Below are 16,971 nucleotides of genomic sequence, written 5' to 3'. Positions count from 1 at the left end.
CCATTTTGTCATCTGCCCAGAACTGTGGTTCAGCTTCAATAAACGAAGTGCAGGCACCTTCTATGAGCACTTGAACAGGGTGTGCACCTGTATGCCTGTGTGCTCAATGCCCTGCACACATCCGTCAGCTCTCCAGAACCCAGCTGCCAACTGATGGTGGAGACCCCCAGTCTGAGGTAGGAGGATTTAGGACCAGCCACACATCCACTGAACTTTCACCTACCTCCTATCCAAGAGCTGCCAGTTTCCTCTGCAGTGCTGAAAATAAAATCTTCTCAGGAGGCTTTGAGCTTGGATGTTTGGCTAAACACTGTCAACATTTTGATGCCAAATTAGAACAGTTCTTGGGAGACTCTTTAGCCTCTCATGCTTCCCCAGGTGTCTCCAGTTCAGACCCTGGAAGCACAAGGTTGTGCTGAGTGGACGCTTGCAGGAAAATGAAAGAGGAAAGTGTTTAAATGCTGCTCACATCTCACACAGTGCTTTGGGGTGAGCACAAGGAAAGGAAGCACAACTGCTTCCTCTGACTTTCCATGACTTGTTCCTGCCAGGAGCAGGTCTGGAGGGCAACAGCTCCCAGAGAATACCTCCACTATCAGTTACCTTTGTTTTCTCACATAAGCAATTAAAAAAGAACATTTATTTGAACTCATGTCTACATCCCCAAAGCAAAGGAACCAGGCAAATGAAAGAAAACCTTACCTGCCTTTCAAAGTTTCATCAGCACAACTCACAGAAATGTAGTCTTCTACCCAGTGTAAGAAATGCCAATATCAGCATTTTTATGCTACTGGAATTTTGTTGAATTCACACTGCAAAACTTTTCTTTGGGGTGTTTGCCAATCCACATGATGTAAGGTGGGAAAAAATCCCAATTTTAGTTGATGCCACTATGCTGTGAGAAATCCTGACGCCACTCAGTAATGGAAATGCAATCCTGCTGGTAAGGGTGGCTCAGTCCTGCACTTTCAATCCCTGATATCTGCCAGCTGCCCAGCTTTGCTGTGGACTACCAGGATGTCCTTGGGTAGCCACCCAAAAGCACTGCACACATGACTGTGCCATGGTTTTGGGACCATCTCTAGTCCACCTGCCCCAGTTTGGGAACTGTTGGGAATGGATATGCTCTGTCATCAGAAGAATGCTGTTGCTTGTGGAAGACCATCTACCCTGGGTGGAATTGCCACTGAAATGGTCCTTAATTTTAGATTTTTGGGGCATGTTAAGACATTTATGGCTGTAACCCTTGGCTGTAACCCTTGTCCTCTCCTTGTGTCATGCACACTGTTGCTCAGCCTCTCCCAAATGAAGGCCATAAACTTTCATTTTCTGGTGTGTTATGAAAGAAAACAGATGTTGGAATGCATCTCTAGGCAGCACACCTTGGCAAACTCTTCCCAAGGCCTGAATGCCTGGAGGAACCAATTCTACTCCAAAAGCTGGGGATCTATTTCATCACACAGCAGTCCTTGAACCAGTAAGTCACCTGCTGAGAACAGACTTACCAGCTCCAGGAAAGTCCTGTGTTACACACCCAGCTTCCAGTTCAGAGCTCCTGCACCTGAGCTGCTCATAGTGCACACAGCAAGTGCAAATTTCTCACTAAAAGGCTGTGGTCAATCTAGAGAGACACCAACCCAACCTTCTCTGCTCCATCAGCATGAAAGGAAGGCGCTGTGCAAGTAAGAAAATATTCAGATTGCACCCAAGGTAATGGGAAGGGGACAAAGAGAAACATCTCTCCAGCCTAGAGGAAAACATGGCTTTCTTTGCACTGACCACACACATCAAGCACCTTTGATCAGGGAAAAAGCAGGTGGTAAAAGACACTATATAAAAAGCTTGGTCATGCCTAACACGTCCCTTTCCAGATCAATACACACTTGTGAAGATATAATCTTCCTGCTGTAATGCTGACAGGTTAATGACAGCATGAGTTACCCACTGTCTAAATGCCTGCATCAGTACCTGAGTTAGATTAACCCCCAACAGACTTGACTTAACTGCTTGTGCATGCAACTCCACAGCCTGTCATCACAACACCCTCACCTGTGACTTTTCCTGCCTTTTACTTATTAAACCATCATGCTGCAGGCCCTCACCTTCCCCTGTCTGTGCAATGATGGGTGTTGAGGGTGGCCAGGGCATCTCCATCTCCTCTGAGCTGCAGCCTGGGCAGGTGTGCCTGCGAGATGAGTGAATCCAGCAGGGACACTGCCAGTGCAGGCACACCCCTCGGTGAGAAGGACCCTCTTTGCCACGGGGGGGAATGGAAAAGTGGAGATATCTACTTCTGTCAGTGCATCTGAGAAGTGGAATGAGAAGCAGAGACCTGTTCCTATAATCTCCCCAGCATGGGGCTCTTGTAAATTTGAGTAGATATTTCATTTTAAAAATTAAGAATCAAATTTCTGTCTGCGTATGTTACTGGGTTCAGGACTGCAATCCAGTCCTTCCCTAGCCCCATCTCCCCCTACCCCCCCCCCCCCCCCCCAAAAATACAGACAGCATGCTGCAACATTCAGTGGGTTGGAAGAGGAATGAGACCTGGCTGGGCAGCATCCCCAGGATCCTGCCCTGGCTTTGGCCCAAAATTTGCAAAGTGGATTACTACAGCACATAGCTGGGGTCAGGATCCAGTAGCATTTGCAATGAGTGGTCTGCACTGTTGCTGGCTTGGGACTCAGGGGATTTAGGCTTTAATCCTGCTTTTGGTCTTGACCTCCTGGATAATGTGGGAGAGAAAGGCAGAAGGTGCAAAGATTTAAGAAGATAATGGAAATCCATTGGTTTAAATCTCATCAGAATAGCCCTGCCACACTCCTATCAGTTGCCAGAGGAATGCCACTGTTAACTTCCAAATTGCTTTATGTGCTCCATTTGTAAAGCAGAGACAAGTGCAGACAGTGCCTGGCTGGGCTTGAGTGTGTCCACTGCACTCTCACATCCCAAAAAAGACAAAGAGGGCAGGTTGGGATGAGCAGGGTGCAAACATCTGCTTCGCCTGCCTGCTGTGTTTGGGCTGGAAAGCTCTCACACTCTTGCCTGGGAATATTGGTAGTCCAACATGTAACTGAATTAGCAGCAGGAGAAAACAAATCACATGTGACTGAGTCTTCTGACAGAAGCAGCTTTGATGTCCTTCTGCTCAGGCTCGCCTGCTTCTGAGCCCAGCCACCCCCCACCTGCACCCCACCCCACCCCGTCAATAAACTGTTTGTTTAGCCTTGCACAGATTATTCATTTCTTGGCACGCAGCTCTCAGCTCCAAAGAATTAACATTTGGATTGTATTTGCTGGCTAGTAAAGTACCAGCACTGCAGCTGGGATTCGTTGCACAAACTATTTTGATGAGGGAAATCAATGACAAACTGAGAAGAGGAGGATCAAACAGTAAACCCTTTTGCAATCCTTGTTTGAAAACATCGTGTTGGTGATATTCGGAGTTTCTAAAAGTGGGATGGGTGGCAAATAAGATGTGGCAACCTTCTCCCAGGTCATCTTGCTGACTCCCACACGCAACAAACTGACCCCGGCCTGGTCCTAAAATAGGTTAGTCACAGAATATTTCAATTTAAACCCAAGCTCATGAGTTTTTTTCCCTACAGAAGAGGAGACTCTCTGAATGTTTATTGCTGTTTTGCTGGAATTTCTTTTTTGGTCAGAGAGGGATTTGAAAACGAAATACATTTCCTGTTGGAGGCCAAGGGCTGTGAGCTGCAAGAAGAAGCATAGCCTTTGGCTTGCTTCAGCAGTAAATAATCACTTGTGTTCCAAAAAGTCATTCACATTGGCAAGGGATCCCAGCACCTGCAGATAGAAGTGCCCGGGGCAAGTCCAAGCACTTCATTTAGACTGTCCCTTATTAGGATCAATCAGACCCCATTCCTTATAGCCACAGGAAATTCTAGGCTTAACACACTTGTGTTTTAAAATTAAAAAGGTGGAAAGATGTGCAGTTAAAGACACAGAAAAAGATACGGGAACGGAGGAGTGTTCTTCTATGTTTGCATGAGAAACTTTTTTTTTTTATTCTCCATGTGAATTGTAAGCACACAAAACCTTAATCTTACCAGTATTTTGAGCCTTAGAGAAGTACAGTAATTTTCCTTCATCCCCATTCTACCTGCATGGTTTTTGTCACCTTGTTTTCCATAACACAGGCACAGAGAGGATATTTTATATCTTCATCTTCCTATTTTTTTTATGTTGAATTTTTGATGCTGCATGAGTTAGCCCTTTTGGCAAGTTCTCACTAAAAAGTACAAGAGCTGACCAGGCAGCATATTTGACTCTTAACTTTGTAGTGAAAGGCTAACACAGCAGGACTATTCTTTACTGGGGAAAAAATAATTAAAAACCAAATAGTTAAAAATCAACCAGCAAAAAAACCCCAAAAAACAAAAAACAAAACAAAAAAACCCAAACAAAACAAAACAAAAAAAAAACCCCAAAAACCAAAAAAAACCACAACAACCAAAACCCCAAAGCAAAACAGTTGAAATCCTTTATATCTCAAACTACAGCAGTACACTGACAGACTTCTCTTCAGGATCAGGACCTGACAGAAAGTCTGTGAGATGTGTGTGGATTACTGCACGAGCGGGGTTGGGGTCACATCTGGCTGTGCTCAGGATACTCTCCCACTTCCTCGCATCCGAACGGAATTCAGTTTCACACAATGCATTTCCTAGTCCAGGTGTCACAAAACAACAAGGGCTGCCAGCAGTCACTTAGGGCTCTGCTATTGCTCCTTCTAATTTCTAAGCCGTTGCCAGAAGAGACAGTATTTTTTTAAGGCAACAGAGTGAATTGTTTGCATGAAAAGCCCTTGAGCTTTCACCACTGCAAGTCTGAACCATCTTCCTCTCCTGACCACAGTGCTGCAGCACCCAAACTGGGTATGGGCTGCTCTCTGTCACAGATGGAGCTGTGACTAGCCCAGAAGCCTTCAGTTCTGGCTGTGCCAGGGACACTTGGTGCATCCTGGTGCTATTTTTACTAGCACTAGGAACACGGAGTTCAGGCTCGCTCTGGCACCAGCCAAAGAGGAGCTGGCAGCACCTCTGGGAATGTGACTCAAAGTACCTACCTCAGCACTGTGGTGTCCCTGAGTACCAAAATAACCATGGATGTAGGAAGACCCCCAGGCAGAGACAGGGAGCTGTGACTCACTGAGATCACAGTGTCAGGTTGCTTTGCTGTACAAGGACAGCTCACAACACAATAAAGCAGCATCTGCTCCTCCCCGCTCCAGAGCTGCTAAAGGACTGTACCCTGGGACTCCAGCCTCACTTAATCTGCTGCTGGATTTTGTACTGATGCAAACCTGTCACTGCAAGTGCCTGGTTGTGCATGCACTGCACCACAGCTCAAGTTCACTTCAGCAGGCCACTGCAGGCAATTAGTCTGGAGCAAAGCTCAACCTCCATCTGAAATGCAATGAAAACACCAGAAAGGCAGTGCTGGGTCCCACTTGGGCAGACTCCACAGGTTCTTCTTTAACCAAAGCCAGGTAAATGGAGGCTGCCACCGCCCCTGCTGCTCTGTGGGCGTCAGGGGCACTGTCCATCAAAGCAGCACCTGAGGAACAGCCCTGTGTCAGCACCAGCTGCCAGGACAAGGTGAACTCTCTTCCTCTGCTCAACAACACAAAGGGCTTCTTTCCTCCTCCTCCACTAAGTAAACTGTTAAAGACCATGACCCCTGGAAAACATAACAAGAGCAGAGGAATTTACAGTGGCATGTTACAGGTCAAGGCATCGAGCGTTTCATAACCTTGTGATTCCAGCTAAAAGCTCCTCTGTCTGTCTGCTCCGTGCAGAGGCAGCTCCCATCCCCACAGACACACATACACATGGATTCACATGGTAAAGAGGGTAAAGGGAGGCTCAGCTTTTGTGTTTTTACCTTCCTGCCATAAAAAAGTGGCAAAGACATGAACAGAAGGGCAACTTCTTCATAGAGACCTGAAAAACATCCAGTGGGCATTTGCAACTATAAACGTACATGTCCCATCAGTGCCTGAACACAGCTTATAATGAGGTCAGCGTTAAGATTCAGTCTAAAACAGAATAGAAAGTGGACATTGTGCCATCATTTGAGATGTAATGGGGAATTTCTTGGGCTAGGAAAGGTGAGGAAATCTGGAGCATCAGACAAAGGGGGAGCTTGGTACAAACTAAACAGAAATGCTCATGGCGTGCTTGGGACCTTCCTCCTCCTTTCCATTCAAAAAGTGCTACAGAGTAGATCTGGGCTTCCACCTGAGCCAGGCACACTCACTTTGGAGGGGATGCGGGGAATCTCAAATCCTGGGACACAGCAGCCTTGCATTAGCAGAATGAGCACAACACAAGGCAGGGCTCAGATGTGGGCTTTGATCTATTTTTACAAACCCTAAAGAGAAGTTTGAGTAGAGCAACTAGTGTGAACAAGTTAAGAGTTTTTTTAATTGTTTGGGCAGGATTATTTCATTTTAATGCCTAATGAATATTCGGGATAAAGTACTTCTGTGCTAGGGAATGACCCCCATAAGAAAACACCATCAAGAGACTTCTTTACTGACTTAGAAAGATGAGGTATTTGCAGTATTGTGAGAGCAAAAAAGTGAACTGCAAATCTCCCCTTGAAGAAATAAAACCTTGTTATTTTCCTATGCAGTGACAAAAATTAACATATTTAATGTATCAATTAAAAATATGTATATGTAAAGTAAGTCCTACTCAGTGATCTTTTAGAGTTCTTCTTGAGTGTTGTTGCATGATCTTTTCAAACCACTGTGGAAGTCTTGTACTGACATTTAATACTTAAGATATGGTTATGTCTGGATTTCAGGACTTAGGTACATCTAGGAGAGAAGGTATATATTTAAAATGTATTATTTTAATATTAGTTATAGGAGTGTACAGAGGACTAAACATAGGATTTGATGTCTAGGCCCAAGGACGCACAACCCAGGATCAACCCAGATTCCTAAAGCCAAATTAGCCACCTCCCTTTGCTCAGGCCTCTCACAACAAACACGGGCAGGCTGGCAGCAGGAGCCCATATTTTCATCCCTCTCAAACTTCTCCATCCAGCAATTACCAGTAATAACAATTCTAGCTGCAGCCAAACAAGAGGCCGCTGCTGGCATAAAGCAAAGAGGAAGCAGAGCCTGTTCTCACAGCAGAGTCTGCAGCAGCATTTGCCAAAGTCCTCACAGGAAATGTGCAGGCAACATCTCAAGGGCAGAAAACACCTCCATGCTCTGCTTCCCACCTTCCCCTGCAGGCACTTACAGACACACACAGAGCTAGAAAGAAAGAGGCAGATTTAAAGAGCACTGACAACTCCCATTTTTTTTAACAGCTCTGTGTGACTCCTTAATGCCTTGGAATATCTTTGGATACTTCTTTGGAATCCCAGAATTCAGTGAGGAACCCAGCACCTGAAAAATCACTACAGCAAACTCAGCATTGTATCCCATCTATAAGACCAAACTCCCTTCTCAGCATTCGTTCAAGTTTGCCTCCAGATCCAGTTTTCCTCTATTTTCCTCTAATTTCACCCACTCCTTGCCCCAAGCCTTTTAACATGAGATGTAACCCAAAACCCAACAGAAGAAGAGAGAGCCAGAAGCAAACTTCTAGATGGTGAGAGGTGTCATATTTGATTTTTCCAGCTAACAGGAAAGTGAAATATTTAACGCTCCCTTTCAGATCCTTTTCTCTGTTTCTCTGCCTTTATAAAACACTGCTGCATGGGGAAGAGGCCAAAAGAAGAAAATCGATTGTCTTTCTCAGTGCAGAGACCTTTTCAAAAATGGTGCCCTGTTCTGCAGGAGCCCAAATGTTTTTTTCAAATGCTTCTGGCAGAAGAGCACAGAATCCTTCCAGGACTGTGCTTTATCTGGTGAGATGGCTGTCTGTGGAGTTGAGGCAGGGAAGGTTGCTGTTAAAGTTTATTTTTTTCTTTCCCTTTCTGTGACTTTTCGACAAAAAGAATAGCTAATACTGCTCCAAAACAAAAAGCAAGAGCATGCTGTAATGCAATCATGGGGGTCCTGCTCTACAATTTTCTGGAGGTCTTCCTCTTCCAGGCCACTTTGGACTGCAGTTGGAAGTGCCTCTATGAATCTTTGAAGAGTTTTGGAGCAACAGGTGTTTCTCCTCCCTATAAAAAAGAATTAACCAGTCTATTCTTTAAATTGTCTAAGCAACAATTAAAAAAACAAATCTGAGAAGGATATTTCTGGCAATATATTACAAGCAAGGTCTGTCACAGGGCCTTGGTCACCCAGTGATAGTTCTGTCATAATAAATAACAGATTTCTGGTTTTATGGCTAGGTATTTTCAAGGCAATTCAGGTGATTTGATTTTAATGTCAACACAGGCTGCAGCTGCAGCCCTGGGATCGATTTTAGGTCAATCCAGGGCAGTCTGCCACCAAAAGAGGCAATCCTGCCCTCACTCCTGCTGCTTTCCTCAAGAATGGTGGGGTGCTAGAAAAAGTCCTGATCCTCCACGAGAAATTACTGCTTTCTGATGGATCACAAGCTGCAGAACAGTGTTACATTTTCCTCCTGCAGTTGGGCATATGGAGCTGCTGCAGGTGGGTGGCCCTGATGCCATGGGCTGCCAGGGGACTTGTCACCTGCTGTGGGATGACAGGGCAGAGAACTGCACCTTGGACATCCACACTGCAGATTGCATCTCCGAGCACTGAGATTTGTAGCTGAAATTGCTGACGTGTCTTTAAACATCCTTTTGTCAGCCTCAGAGATTTTATTTGTTGGTGGTCTTCATTTATAGGGCAGGCTAGCAGTGGTGTGGGACTCAAGTGTGGAGAGAAAAGAAGAGCAAGGGGAAGAACTTCCAGCTCCAAAAGATTCTCCTCTTTGGTTTAGGGTGAACAGAGGTCAACGTGAGTCTTTCTCTGGGTTTCAGGGAGCTTTGGATCAAGCCCAAGGTGCCTCATTATCCCATGACAGAATAAAGACACATACTCATTTTTATGAGTGAAAACTATTCTTTCTCTCCAGTGAATGGCTGAGATCTGAACACAGCTGCTATTTTGCTCTGTGCACTGAATCACTTCTGATTCTTAAGTATTGAAACAGTGACATGCATTCCCCCGCCTAACATGGGACCTTTCTCCATCATTGTACCATGAGAAGAATATAGTAATTCATGCAGTCTTTATTTTTTAGCTTTATTATTATTGGGACTCCTTTCACTTCAGGCTGTAAAAGCAGGCAACTGGGGCAGAGAGGAATGCTGACGTTATGTCAAAATATGAAATTTCTGAGAATGGGAGATCCCCAAAAGTCCTGGAGCACTGAAACATCTCTTCACCAGCTGTTAGGCAGGAAATGCAGGAATGGTTTTATGTGAACTAACACAGAGATATGGCAAAATTATCCACTTTTTATTAATTCTTAGGTTGTGGTAGGTTTTGCTGTAAGGATAACATCTTCTGCTCCTGGCAGAAGGGGCTGTGCAGAGGAGCCTTCATCCTCCTCCTCGCTCTGGCATGTGCCAGGGATTTGACAGCATCTGCCTGATAGTTTTTAATATCCCAATGCAAGAAAGGAGTATGGCAACTGTAAAGCATTTAGGAGAGATAAACAGGAGTGATCAGAGACCTGAGGAACAGAAGATATGAGGAGACACAGAAAGAATGAAGCTTTTTCCATCTAGAGAAGAGGAAGTTTATAGTAGACAGAAAAATAAGGCTATGGGGGATCTTTGGAGGTCGTTCAATCCATTCCTCTCGCCTGAATTAATCTCAGCAATATCTAAATCACTGCTGATAGACATTGCTTTGACCTCATAGAGATCATAGAGATCTCCAGTGATGCACAGTCTCCCAAGGCATCTTCTTGGTTTACTGCTTCTTGAGTGACACTGCTAAAGAATTTTCTTATCAGCTGATTCTGAATCATTCTTTCTGCAGTTTAAGGCCTATCAGCCATTGCCAATTCTTAAACAAAATCAGACTTTCATTTCTGTTCACCACTCCTGTCTAAAAGGAAGTAAGATTACATGATTTTTTTCTTGACCAACCCACACTGACTGTTATTCTTCTTATTTTCCCAGATGTGTCCAAACAACTAAATTGCTTGATATTTGCTGGAGCTGAAAATATAGATGAGCAGGTATGTAATTCCCATGTTCCCCTGTTTCCCCTTCTTCTGTATGAAGATAGGTTTGCCCTTTTCCAGTTTTCTGGTATCTCACATAGCTTTTCTGGCTTCTCAAAGGTAACCACAGGTATCTAAGATCTTTTCAGTCCACTTTCAATATATTCTAGGATGAAGATCATCAGGTTCAGCCAATTATAAAACATGAAGCTTATCTAATTTTCTCACTTCTTTCATTATTCTGTGCTGAACTCCCATCCTTTTTCAATTAATTTTCCAATACTGTTAGCCTCCTGCTCACAACTGATCTTTCAAATGAACACTGATACAAAAAAAGGCTTTAAACACTTCACCCCCTTGGTATCATCTGGCGATACCTTTCTCTTTTCATCTTATGATAAATGTATTTGTAGAATTATTTCTTGGTACTCACTCCTCATGTATGTAAAAGAGCTCTGCCAAGAGAAAAGGAACATGCTATTCCTCTCAGCCACCAAGGGCAGGACAAGAAATAATGATCTTCAAGTAAAGGCTAGACATTAGGAGAAGTATTTAACCTGTTAAAAGGGAAAAGACCAGGAAGGCATTATCTTGGGAGCTTGCTAAATTTCATCTCATAGACAGTCTTTAAGCACAGGTTACACAATTAATATTTAGCCTTTTCCAGTCTGTGAACTCTTAACATTGCACCTCACATACAGCTGGTATAACATAGTATTAATGAGATTTCTCGTGTTTAGATTTGCCTGAGACACTCCCCCATACGTACCTCCTCCTAGAAATGCTCTACAGAAAAGCGAGGATGTGTGGGTTTCACTTTAGGAATCCATAGATTAGATAAACTTTTGTCAGGAGCTGGGTCAGGGATTCCTGCCTATCTGCTTTTCTACAATTCAGTGATCCCAAAAATCCCAGATACTATAGCTGCATCATTTGTGATGTCTCAGAAGTGAAACAAATGTTGTTTGCAGTTTCACTGGCTCCCTTCACTGAACAGAAGCTCTGAAATGGACTTTACTTTTTGAAAAACTTGTTAATAATTGTTTTATCTGCCTTATAGACCAACTAATTGGTGACTATCAATGTCCAGCCTATTACATCCACTTTATAGTGCTGCAGGTCACAGAATGATGCTGTACCACAGCAGAGACAGATCTTCTGAACTAGCTTCTCATCCTCCAATCTCCAGATCATTTTCTTTAAATCTCATCCTTTTGTATAACTGCACTGATGTTTGGATAATTTGCATATGTAAATCTGAACTGAAGAGAAACCCTCATGGCTACTGCAGAGAGGCGCCTGTTAAACGTTGTAAATTGAAATGCTTTCCTCCCCAAGCTAAAATAAAAAGTGCCCTGGAGGGTAAATTTCTGAAGGGTTTGTGACTAACCTGATTAGTCACTCTAAATTGTGATAGATGGAAGGAAAAAGCAGTTGTCAAACAAGGAGGAAATTCCAATAGAAGAGTAAATTTAGGGATGACAGTGATGATAAATTCTTACAAGCCTTAGAAAAGATCAGCCTTTTGTGTAGCTCTCATAAGGACCATTGAGTGCTCACTGTATAATGGGCTGCTGTTTGGGTAACTGTGGGAATGTGGTGGTGATTGGTTTTGAAAAGAAAAAAAACACCTCAAGAACAGGTTATTCTGCATTTATTTTAAGGTACCTGAAACTAAATTTTTAAGAACTCCCCTTCCTTGCTCTTCCTGAGCTTGAGTCTGCTGGGCCAGGGTGATGTGCTGCAAGAAAGGATAGTGTTCAGGGTAAAATAATTTCAGATTAAAGCCAGGTATACATTTTTATCTGTCAGTATTGGGAAAGCTCAGCAAAGTTCTGCTTCATTTTTGTCACTAATAATTTCTAAATATAAGTAAGTCAGGGGTTTTCTAGTGGATGTGTTCTATTAGCAATGGGAACTGGATCTGTGAAGAACACAGAAGATTGAGCAGTGAACCCTTCTAGGTTGATTATTGCTTCATGTTTTCTTCCTTAATGAAATAAATAAAAAATTTTCATCTTAAAGCCCATCTAAGAAGGCAACCAGTTTTCTATTCCACTCTGAACAAAACTTATCCTCTCAAACTGGTTTAACAGGACATGGAAGAAAGGAAAATAAAATATATCCCTTCCTCAGTCCAGAAATGCATGTGTTTAGCTGGCTGAAAACTAAAGGGAAAACACCAATACATTTCATTGACTTTTCCCCTGCATTTCAAATTTTCAAATATTGCTAAAACTTAACAATTCCAGCCATTTCTCAGATCAATATCACATGGTGAATACAAGGGTCTGATATTGTTAGTGTTGATAGCAATCAATTAGTTTGGGACACAAAGAGAAAAACTGCATGAAGAATTGATCTATTCTGTTTTCCAATTAATTTAGTTGCTTCAGCATTTAAATTCTTACCACTATATGCACATTAATAGCACCCAGGAGCCTCAGTCATGGGACAGAAGATTATACCTTACAAAAAGGAAGCCCATGAGCCTGCCTGGCTGTCACTCAACTTGGCACCAACCCTTAATGGGTCGGCTAGTTCCTGGCTGTGAATTATGTGAAGTTTCAGCCAGAGAAAGTCTGAAATTTTCTTCAGTCATGAGTCTTTCCCTCAACAGTTGAACTGTGTATCTCTAGTAATGTGGTCATTTCTAGCCAGTGAGGTCAGATGTAGTGACTTCTCCCATCCATGACAATGAGTTTTATTTTGAGCAAGCCGTGGTTTCTTTTAGGGATGTGAAGATTTCAAAATGTAGAAGTGAAATTGTAGCAAGATGATAAATGAATGATGCTGTTCCAGGGCTTGGAGCTTGTGCTTCCCAGTACCTGAATACTTCAACTACCTGTTGTTCCCTCAATTGCTTTTTTAACCTGTTTTGGGAAAAAAAAACATATCATTCTATCCCATAAAACTGCTACAGTGCTGTCAACACACAAAAGGTGTGGACACTTGTCATAATGGGCAAAATACTTCAAGAATCTCTTTGGAGATCAGGAACACCACTACAACCCAAACACAAGGGTTCTCTATTATCTTTCTGACTTCTGAGTCTGAAGCAGGAAGCAGATCACATCTCACAAGAAAAGCCTGGTTTTGTGAAGCCAAAAAATGCATTTTTAAGAGGTGTGTGTGCACACAGTTCCACTTTCTGATATGCTCACCACAATTCCAGCCATTGGTTGGATAAACTGACAACTCTACAGGACTCCTTCAGCTAAGCCTGGCTCTTGGTTAGATGGGATAAGTGCTCTGATTCTGCTACTGCATGTACATTTTTGAGCAGAGAATTAAAACAGCATGGATTTCCCTCCATCCAAGATTTGGCACAATCCCTGTAGAGCAGGGATTAAATCAGGATTTCCCAGACTTTCGGCTAGATGTATCCTTCTCTAATAAAAGCTTTGTTTAATTGTTTATTGCTTTAGCTCATTTCCACGAAGAAAATGTTGCTTTTGTCTAACCATAAATCTTTCAGGACTGCAGTCTGAGGATTCTATCTATACACTGATAGACTATAGGAGAGAATTTTCTCATGCTTTCTGTGGTAACATTCAACACAAACTATAAAACAGGATCCGTGGGATTTCCTCTGTCTTTCAAGGACTTACTGTATGTGTCATTTCCCAAGAATAATTCCTACTGAAACAAAAAAAATTAGCAAGAAAATTTAGCAAAAAAAATTTAACAAGAAAACAATGAAAGCCAATGATATCTTGGTCTATTTGAGAACTGACATATCAGATACAGGGGTGAGCATCCCGGGTAAAACCACATTGCAGATGTTGTCTGTAGAAATGTGTATAGACATGCTGCTCTATACTGAAGGAGTTGTCAGTCAAGTTTCACCATCCTGATTCAAATACCTGTGCAGCAGCAAAAGACCTGGATTTTGGCTGAATTTCTGTTATTTCCACTGGATTTTGGCTGAATTTCTGTTGTTTCCACTGGTCTGCAAATGACTTTGCCCATCTCTGTGTGCAGAGTGGTGGTGATGATGATTACACTTTGCAGCAAGCACTCTGAGGTGTGGCCCATCTAGTGATAATATAAATTATTTCCTTATCTAGTTAGATGTCCTATAACTCCATGAGCATGATAAAGTTTATCATGTAGTCACGTAAAGTCATGAGGAGTTTCATTACTGATGAATGCAGTGCCAGGCACAGTGGGAGGCATCATTCCAGCTCCTCATGCACATGACTGGTTTCTAAATTAACTGTGACCACTCTGGAAGATGACCAGGGCATCACTGTGCAAAGTTAAGTGGAAACTTCTGCTCCCTGTACAGGAGAGAGAAGAAAACACATTCTTTACAAATACAGGCCATGAATTCTTAACATGACAAAATTGTCAACAGGATATTTCAGGCATTTCAGTCTTGCTGGATTAGCAGCCATGTTTTTTTAATCACGGAATACCCCTCTAAACTTTCATGCATATTTTCTAAACTATGAAACATCCCCCTCCCACAAAAGCAGAGCATGGATTGAACATGCTGGCAGATAAAACAGCAGCAATCATATATTTGGTAGGTGCCCAAGATACCCCCATCTGTGCTCAAAAGTCAGAATGCCTTGACTCCAATATGTTTGTAAGCCATTCCCTGGCAGATTATTGGGCACAGAGAGGGAGGATTGCTGAATATGCTGACCACAGCAGTTCCCTCCATCAGAGTCAGACCTAAGACCTCTGGATAGATCTTTGACAAAAAATTCATCTTCCTTACTGAGTGTGCAGAGGAGACGACACATCCTTGAACAGCACTTTGTTACAACAACATGTCACAAGAGCTAATATTGCCTTTAGCAGTGCAAGCATTAGGAGTGTGATGGTTATGATAGCATGATAGATATGCTAAGTGATTTTTTTAATAGACCTTGTTAAACATGTTAGCTTCAGAGACCTCAAGCTATCTATCACTACCACTACAGCAAGTAATTTTTTTTTTCTTGTCTTGCTAGGGCTTAGCAAAGTGAACTAATTTTTTTCTGTAGATTTTCTGTACACATTTATTTTCAATAACACCAGGCACTCTGAGAGGATGGCTTCTCCACAACCCTCTGCATGCCACTGGGAACTCCCAAACACATCACCTGCAATTGTAACTGCAATAAGCCATGAGGGGAGATGGAGCAATGGATGGAGTGTGCCAACTTAATTAGGAACTAAACCCAGGAAAGGACAAGAACAGTTCAGAGAGGTAGCAGTTTGCCAGCAGCTGGAACAATTGAAAGCCTGAGGAAAATGCAGTCTGCTTTCCATCTTGTGGATGAATGCCACCTCCTCCTTTCCCACTCATGTCTTGGTTTAAAGACTCCTTTAATGTTTATTAAGAGCACACCACCCTGCCAAGGCTGCAGCTCACCCCTATATGGATCAGCCCAGACTGGGAATGTGCCTGTCCTCCCCACTTCCACAACTGGCAGTGCTGCAGGGAGCATGGTGGGGTGAGTGAAATTGTATTTACACTGACTTTTACAGCTAAACTCAGCACTGAATTCCAGTGTGGACAAGTTCTGAGACAATAGAAGAGGAGATAGCCAAGAAGTTCAGGATACTTCTTCTCAAGGGGCAGCTGCATTGGTGGTGTCTAGGGCAAATCAGTCCCTCAGGTATAGGATTTCTGGCTTTTCTAGCAATAAGCCAAAGCAAAGGGTTTAGAAACAGAAGAGAGAACTCCCTTTAAACCAAACAAATAGCCTGGATTCCAGTACAAAGGGTCAGGAAAGAGGGTTTACTTCTGGTCCCTGGAACAGACAAAATACCCTGAAACTATATAAAGAAATGAGAGGAAAAGATACAGTTTCCCCACTACTGCTGACAAACAATTAATATAAAATAAGGAGTTGTTTGGTGTTGGTTTGCAGTAATCCATCCCCGCCGACACAATGAGGGCTAATGAACTAAATCTGAAAGCATCAGCATACGATTTTGACAAATGCATTGTTTGCCTATTGAGAGGGTAGAAAATGATTATAAATGACAAGCTGGGCTTGTTTTCAGGCATGGACACTCCAGGAGCAGTGGCATTATGGCCTCAGTTGGCTGTTCTCTGTGTAAATGATTTCACACTTCTGCTACTGAATCAATTGGGTGTTTCTCCATTTAAGAATTGCCGAAATAAAATATCTCCTGCTCCACAGTCAAGGCATGTTCTTGGCTCCCAGGGAGGAAGAACAGTTTAAACATACGTGGATTTTTTTATTTTAAAGTGAAGTGGTGGTCACAATGTAGTGCACTCTCACTGCTCAAGATTCATGGGGATATTGAAAATTTTAAGCAATTATTAGCAAACATGGTGGAAACACAGACTACTGTACTACAAAGTTGAATAAAAACTCTTTTTTCATGCTTTTTTTTTTTCCTGGAAGGAAAAGAGAAGATGAATATTTAAATATTTTAGCTATGAAAATCCAGACACCAAACTAAGGTGAAGGTCCTGGTAAAAAGTACAGATCATATAATAGTCGAATGTAATCTAAATTCTGAAATTTCCTATTCCAGCATTTCTCTCAAAGAAGATAATGACCTACATAGATATCTCATAACCCAACTTTGCTCCTTGTTTCTCTGGTCTGCCAGTTCTTGGGCAGAAACTCTGTAACAGTTAAAATTCCCCAATGAGGTAGAAAATGTTATAGAAAGAGCAGGAATGAGAAGAGTTTTGGATGATTTACTGCTCCCCATTGCTCAGTTCTGCACACATCTGTGCCATTATAAACATAATGAATAATAAATCCAAGCTCATTTTTAGGGCTGCATCCATTGCAAGTATAAATACACAAAGGCAAAGGATTTCTCCTTGGAAAGGCAGCGAGAGGGAGTTTTATGTAATTCTTAT

The sequence above is a fragment of the Passer domesticus genome, chromosome 8, assembly GCF_036417665.1.
Source record: "Passer domesticus isolate bPasDom1 chromosome 8, bPasDom1.hap1, whole genome shotgun sequence".
NCBI classification, from domain to species: domain Eukaryota; kingdom Metazoa; phylum Chordata; class Aves; order Passeriformes; family Passeridae; genus Passer; species Passer domesticus.
The sequence above is the reverse complement of the archived record's forward strand: the minus strand, read 5'-3'. Positions refer to the sequence as shown.